This window comes from Chionomys nivalis, chromosome 18 (assembly GCF_950005125.1).
Source record: "Chionomys nivalis chromosome 18, mChiNiv1.1, whole genome shotgun sequence".
In the NCBI taxonomy this organism is placed as follows: Eukaryota; Metazoa; Chordata; class Mammalia; order Rodentia; family Cricetidae; genus Chionomys; species Chionomys nivalis.
In genome coordinates, this window is record NC_080103.1 from 16,538,746 (window position 1) to 16,546,054 (window position 7,309).

At 49.8% G+C, this 7,309-nt stretch overlaps 1 protein-coding gene across 2 annotated transcripts in view; it reads right to left on the reverse strand.

Annotated features, from left to right (window-relative positions):
* The window catches only part of Vangl1 (VANGL planar cell polarity protein 1), a 52,019-nt gene extending 48,502 nt beyond the window's left edge, over positions 1–3,517 (reverse strand). For both annotated transcript variants that reach the window (XM_057793785.1, XM_057793784.1), the window contains exon 1: positions 3,377–3,517. The gene's annotated coding sequence lies outside the window, so the exon portion shown is untranslated. The remainder of the gene's footprint in view (positions 1–3,376) is intronic.
* Positions 3,518–7,309: the final 3,792 nt, after the last annotated feature.

The window sequence follows — 7,309 nt, forward strand, 5'->3', positions numbered from 1 at the left end:
ATCTGGGGACTATCCGGAAGGAAGCTACACTGTTGGTGCACAGGGCAGCTTGCTCAGCAACAGAACATGTGGTCCAGATGTGCTCAAGGGTGACCAGCACCATTGCTTCAGCTACTATCCAAGAGCATCCAGCCCTGGTCTGAGCCGGAATACACCAAACTACAGGCCCTGAGGAACATTGCATTGCCGAGACAGCATCTCACACTGTGCAGTGAACTTTCCCCACCACCCTGGACTAAAACAAGGTCAAAGTCAGTGACCTCAAGGAGAATCTTCCCCTGAAGTCACATTTACTCCTATAAAATACATGACTCCTACTTGAAAGAAAGACAGTGCTCAGGGAAAAAAAAATCATATAAAGGAAATAACAGGTTATGATAATGACCGTGGTAAGCGGAAGCTAGCCTCTGTGAAAAGGAAGTTATAAGAAACTCTCAACAGTTTCTTCCCAGAGCAATTAATTACAGGGGCTCTGCTTGGGAAGGGAGAAAAGCTACTGCACAGGGGGTCCAGAGAGTAGCGTGTGCAGGTTCACTTGGAGGCTCTCAGGTGCAGAAGGATGGTGCGGAGGGGCGTGGCTAAGACGCCTTGCTGAACTCGCACCTGTAAATCATAGAACAAGATCCAAGACGGTGACAGGAGGCTCTGCAGAGCTCAGGCGCCCGTGACAAAGCCATGGCCCTTTCCCAGCAGGAGAACTCCTCAAAATGCAAGGCTGAGGGCCACTGTTCACCTGGAAAGAAAATGCCAGCCTCATTTTATACCTGGCTTCCCAGAGCTCAACTCACACTCCCAGACCAACTGCGATTGAGTCTTTAATCACCTCTGGAACACCTCTCGGCATCTGGACACAGATTGTTGAAGAGCTGTGGATAGTTACTGTGTCTATGATGGAGAGTCACTTTGTCTATGATGGAGAGTTACTGTGTCTATGATGGAGAGTTACTGTGTCTATGATGGAGAGTTACTGTGTCTATGATGGATCTTTTTTTTTTTCAAGCAAACCCTTGCCCCCTCCTAGATCTGGAAGCCCCAGAAACAGATGTGATGCACTCCACATATTCCACGGTGCCAGGTACAGCGCTCTAAGTGGGACTGGGGTGGGAGATGGGTGGAGACAAAGCAGCAGAGATGCGGGCGGCTTTTCTTCTGCCTTCAGGAGGACCTAGACAGCTATCAGAACGAGTCCAGTCATAGCCACTGAATTTGTCCTCCTTATGGGCAGCTTCGGGCAATCATGCCAGTGTGCAGCAGAGGCGCTGGGCACAGGCACTTCCCGCCACAGCAATGATGGCAGTTCCAGTCTGACAACAAGTGCTTACTGTGTGTTAAGACTGAGGTCATTTGCATGAAATACCTCAATCCTCAGAACAAGCGTAAGTGGACAAAACAGAACGTTATGGTACAGTTAAGAAAACAAGGTCTCACAGACACAAGGAAGCGCCCCCACTTGAACTTCAGGAGTCTGCTTTTAGAGAGCCCAGGAAAACAGAAAGATATGTAGCAATTACCAGAATTGTTTGTTTACTTAGAGAAGGCAACAATAGGGAATTGTTCCAAACCACATATAACCTTAAAAGAATCCTGCAGTTCAATGCCTACTCATAGGCTCAGTAGGGCTGGGAAGTGGAGCTTGGGGATAGACAGGACTGGACTTTAAGGAGAAAGGAAGTTCATCTTAAGCAGCCTCCATCCCAGGTGAGACCTCTGATTATTAACCACTATAATCAGGACCCATTCAACCCAAACTACAGCAGAGGCAAAGTAGGGTGTGCCTTTAGGGGGATTAACAAAAGAGTATTCGCCACAGTCAACACATTAATTCTTCAACAGAGGGTGTCACGGAATTGTTGCTCGGTAAGGAAACTTTTCAATTTCCTGTATGGTTCCGTCCTGTTGCTCAATAAATAAGACAATAAAAACGAGACTTGGCAAGCAGTCTCAAAAATATGACACTCTCACAATTCTCCCATTTTATTTACAAATTAAGTTGTCACCAAGTCACAATGTCAGCGCTGCAACCCTGAAAATTTTCACACTGGGTGTTTTTTGGCTAATCATACTAGGAGTCATCAACCTTTGGAAATGCTAAACGCGCCAGGATATTTCTTTGAAATGTAGAATAAAACAGTTTCCTCCCACACATCAAAGCCCCAACTATATCACACTGATTTAATTCAATTCTAAAAACTCTAATTAGTGGTTACATAAAATGACTAATTATGCCTCCCTGGGTTCAGACAGTTTCTGCCATCTCACTTACGGAGCCTAGGAGCTGTGTAATCAACACACCCACTGGAAGGATAAGGCTAATTAACGTTGTCGATTGGTGACACAATTTACAATATTTTTCAGCAAACCCTGTAAAAGGCATAAACATGTCAATGAAAACAGTAATCCTCACAGCTTGCTAGCTTTCGGAGTTAGCTTGTAAGAACACATGCACTCTGACCATAGTCCCCTCAAAAGGATTTTAACTAAACGCACGCGCCAACCACACAATCATCATGATAAATAGCCCTGACATCTCCCCATGAGCTTCAGAAGGAGCTCACCTTCCCAGTGTGGGCATCATACCCGGTTTGGAGAAGTGAAAACTGAAATTGCCCGGCTCCAAGTCTCCCCTGCTCATCACCCAGCCGCCAAGCTGTGGCTCCGCCCCACTCCTGCTTCCACCGCTGACGCTTTTAAATTTTTATAAAGCTTCACAGGTCTCTGGGCGCGTTGCTTGGGGGCAGTTCAATGGCTGCGGGATGAAATGAGGTCCTACCGGTGCTTCCCGGGCACGGCGAGGTAGCCCCGGACAGGAACTCCTCCTCGGGCTGGGACTGGCTGCACGCCTCTGCTCCGCCCCGGCGCTTTTGAAAGTAAACTCCTACCTGCCTGTTGCGCTCCGCGATGCGCAGCGGGCCGCGCCCCCCAGGCCTCCAGGGCTGCGGTTTTGTGAGTGAAATGTGAAACCTAAGCCAACTTGGTCCCGGTACCCGAGTACCGGCCAGGTGACCCCGGGCGCTGGCGTAGACCCCGATCGTGTCCTGCCCTGCGCGGCGCATCTTGCCGCCCGCTGCCTCGGACACGCCGTCATTTACCCGCTGCTGCCCCGGCATGCGCACCCAGGGGCGCACTCCAAAGGCTAGCCAAGGCAAAGGGACGTCCGAGGTAGCATAGGCAGCCCCGGGACTCGGAGAGACCTCGGGACAGGGATGGAAGGACCCGGGTGCCGGGAAGCGCGACCCGAAGCGGCCCGGGGGCTCCTGCCCGAGGCCCCGAATCCCGGTCGGAGTGCTGGGGAACAGGGACAAGCGCAGTTGGGCCTGACCTCCCGCCCAGCTCAGTCCCCCGCCGCCGCGCCGCGCCCGCTTCTCCCGGGACTCACCCCGGCGCCGGCCAGCCGCGCTCCACGACCGCGCTCTTGCTGCAGCGCCCCGGCTCCGCGGCCTGCGCTGGGCTGCAGTGGAGGCACAGCCCCGCCGCGGTCGCCGCTCTCTGCTGCTTTCCGCTTCCTGTCCCGGCGCCGCCCCGCAGCCCCAGCCCAGCCCTGCTAGCCCAGCGCGGCGTCCAGCCAAGAGCTGCAAGCGGCTGCGGCCCCCGCGGCCGGCCCGGCCCACCTGCAGCAGAGGGCGGGGCGGGTCCCCCAGGTCTGTCTCTGTCTCTCTGTCTCTCTGTCTCTCTCTCCTTCTCTCTGTCTCTCTCTCCTTCTCTCTGTCTCTGTCTCTGTCTCTCTCTCTCTCTCTCAATCTCTCTGTCCCTCAATCTCTCTCTCTCCTCGGTTTTCTTTTTCATCATCAAAGCTTCAACTCACATATTCACGTGGCTCAAGAACCAATTTCTACCCCTCCCCCAGACTCATACATATTTCAGCTCACATAACACTCACACTTAAACTCCAATGTAGCCCAAGAGGTGACCCAAGCAATAACCACATACGCCCACACCTCTCCAGCAGCTTCTCCCTGCCCCTCTCCTACCAGAGCAGGCATGCCCTGCTCTTCCTGGTCTACTGGAAAGGGCCTGAAGAGCGCACCTCTAAAGGCAGAGAGCCAAAAGTTCCCAACTGACTAAGACCACTTCCCTTGCTGAGCCTCCTTTCCCTGTCTGGACAGTGCTGAGGACGCTAATGTTGACCTTGAAGAGTTGTAGTGAAAATTCTAGAAAGCGCTGAGCAGTTGGCAGCTACGTGTGTGTGTGTGTGTGTGTGTGTGTGTGTGTGTGTGTGTGTGTTGAATATTTGCACCCTTCGTTCTTGGTTTGAATAGAATCCGTGCCCAGAATGACAGATCTACTGCTGCCATGACAAAAGCTCGCAGGAGGGCATGCACAGCAGGAAGTGCTGAATTTGCAGTTTGTCTGCAGGAATGCTGGGAGTGATTCGGCTTGGGAAACTCAGGCTCCTTCTGAGGCAGCCTTCTTCAGGAACCTGCAACCTCGAGAAGCCCTCCTCACCCTCCACTTTTCCCTACACCTCCGTACCCAATTTCTCCACTATACATGCCCCTTCCTTCCATGTAAACCAGATGTTTAAGGTAGCTGACTGATACTCCCAACTCCTTGCCACCAGACTCCACTGGCTCCAACCGTCCGTGCAGCTACCTAAACCCAGCCTCTAAATATAACTCCAGAGCACAGATCTAGACCCCAGCAACCTGATTCCAAGTAAAGCCGACTGTCTGTCCAACATGATTAGTACGTAGAGAACTCTGGAAATTGAGTCTCACTCATCTTAACTTTTAGAACCTTCCAAATTAAAGCAACCCAAGAGGATCCTGTGCAATACGAACAGTCGCATGAATTGTCATGGAATGGATTTGCAGCTCACTTTAGGAGATTAGGTTGAATAACCTAGGATGCTTTTTGTGTGTTGGGAGGGTGGGCTGGAAGAGAAGGATAGTCCAAAATAAACGATTGTAAATGACTAATTCACCTTTAAGTGCCATTTGTTTTTACCCAGCAACCTTGAGTATCAGAGCTGAAAAGTTCAGCTGATGATGTTCAGACACTGAGTGGCAGTTCCAACGGCTGAGCATTGTCCTGGAACAATCCAAGTCACCTGTGGCGGAGCTGTTCCATGCCGCTGGGCTTTCCTCTTCCAGCTTTTTGCCTTTATCAGTAATGAAGGTGACACCATGGGCACCATCTGCTACTCTTTGTTTTGCTAATTCGTGTATTCCAAACTGAACAGGGGAAGAGGGACGGTACGTATTGGTGGTTCTCAGAACGTCAGCCTAACTGCATGCAACACCTGCATATCCTCCCCCCCCCCCCCCCCCCCCCCGCCTTCTCCTTTTCGTTTTCTCAGGGCTTGTAAGATTGTAACCTGCCGTGATCAGTCTACCAAGACCCAGGTGTTGTGAGACAAAACGTTTCCTGGGGAGATGCAACACACAGGTCTACTCAGCCCAGACAGAGAACCTTGATGGATAAAAGTACACATCCCATTAAGGCCAGCTTGGTAACCAGTGAGTTTTATTGGGGTTACTTACAGGAGTATGAATGGGGGTTATAGAAGCAGAAATGATTCAAAGATGGCTACATCACCAAAGCCCACCACAGCCTGAGTGACTGGTCACAAAGCTGGGAACTTGCATTGCAGTGCACAGCCTGCAGGCAGCTTAACAGGTTGGAGAGGGTCCTTTTCAGGTGCCTCAGTTGGTCCAAACCTCTTCCAGGCAGCTTAGCTGGTTTCTGCTTCTTCCAGACAACTGGTCTGGTCTCAGAGTCTACTTTCTGGCTTGACCCTGTTCCTCTGAGAAGGACTCTCAGTTTTTAATTGCTTCCTCTGGCAGGGAGGGACTTAGTGAATCTGGTCAATTTCAGGGACTTCCTGAAACTATTTTGAATTGTGTATCTTCCTGCTTAAGGAGCTTCCCTGAAGGATGGGCTGTTTTAATTCTAGAGGATATTTACATAACACCAACTCAAATCCCCAGCTACAGAAAGCCCTCTCCAGCAGTTCCCTTAACCAAAATGTCACCACCTCCCAACACTCTGGGCTTTTTTTATTTGTTGTTGTTGTTTTTTTTTTTTTTTTTTTTTGAGACAGGGTCAACCCAGGCTGTCCTTAAATTCCTGATCTTGATTTCTTCACTTCCTGCGTGCTGGGATTATAGATGTGTGTGCCAGCATATCTGACCTGTCCCCCACCCATCACAGACCTTCCCACATACTGTGTGCTTAATTTTATTATTATTATTGAAATTCATTTTAAATTATAGGTATATGTGTGCGACAGTTGGGGTGAACGGGGACGAACGCAGCTGCCAGAGGGGTCCAGAAGAGAGTCACAGATTCTTTGGAGCTCGAGTTACAGGTGGTGGTGAGTCACCTTCCATGGTTGCTGGGAACAATTGATTGAAAAGTCAGGACATCCATACCTGAAGTAAGTGAACAGCAGCAGATGATGCATGTTAAATATGGATAATACTTTCACTGAAGTCAGCTATCTCACCTCCAGAACTCGGAAGCTAATAGGAAAAACAAAGCAAAAACAGGACTTAAATGAGAAACATCTCAATAGAAAAACTCATAAACATCAGTTTGTATGCACGGTAAATCAAAGCCTGACCCTTTGCAAGAACAGATGCTGCTAACCTCTGGGCCATCTCCCCAGCTCTATACATCCTAGTTTAAAAGAGCACAGATTTACAAGTAGGAGACTGTCTTACCCACACTTAGAGATCTTTTTGGGGATGTGAAAGGGCTCATCGTGAGAACTGTGGAGGTCCAAAGCTCACTTTACTAGACATTTCTCCTGGCACCTCAGAATTAGAGCTAGCACACAAAGGGAAGACAGGGAAGCTGCAAAGTAAAAAATAGGAAAATTAACATCCATAAATATTTCAGCTGGGAAAAGGAACTGATCATTTAAAGGGCCATTACATGTAAAAAGCTATGCAAGATCTACATATGTTTGGTGTCTTTTTGTTGTTGATCATGCTGGTGAGGAGCCTGGGTGGCCTGAGCTGTCCCCAGGGAGGGTCAGTTCATCTTCACCTTGAGGAAGGAGAGAAGGAAAATAGTCTCAGGTGGAGGGTGATGGCAGGAAAAAGTGCTGAGTCAATGGGCCAGCAGTGTGTCTGTCTGACTGTGGGCATGGGCGTGGAAGGAGCAGCACCTGGAATCCAGTCAAGACAGGGAATAGACAGTGTGAAGCTAAGGAATTATACAGAGACATAGGGAATTCAAAAACCGGTGAGAGGCCAGAAAGTAGGGAACATTGAATGCAACATTAGTGCACTTTGAAGCGGGAGGGCTCCCTGCAGCTGCCGGTCTGCAGTCTGGGCTGGGGAATGAAGGAACTCTGAAGAGTCTG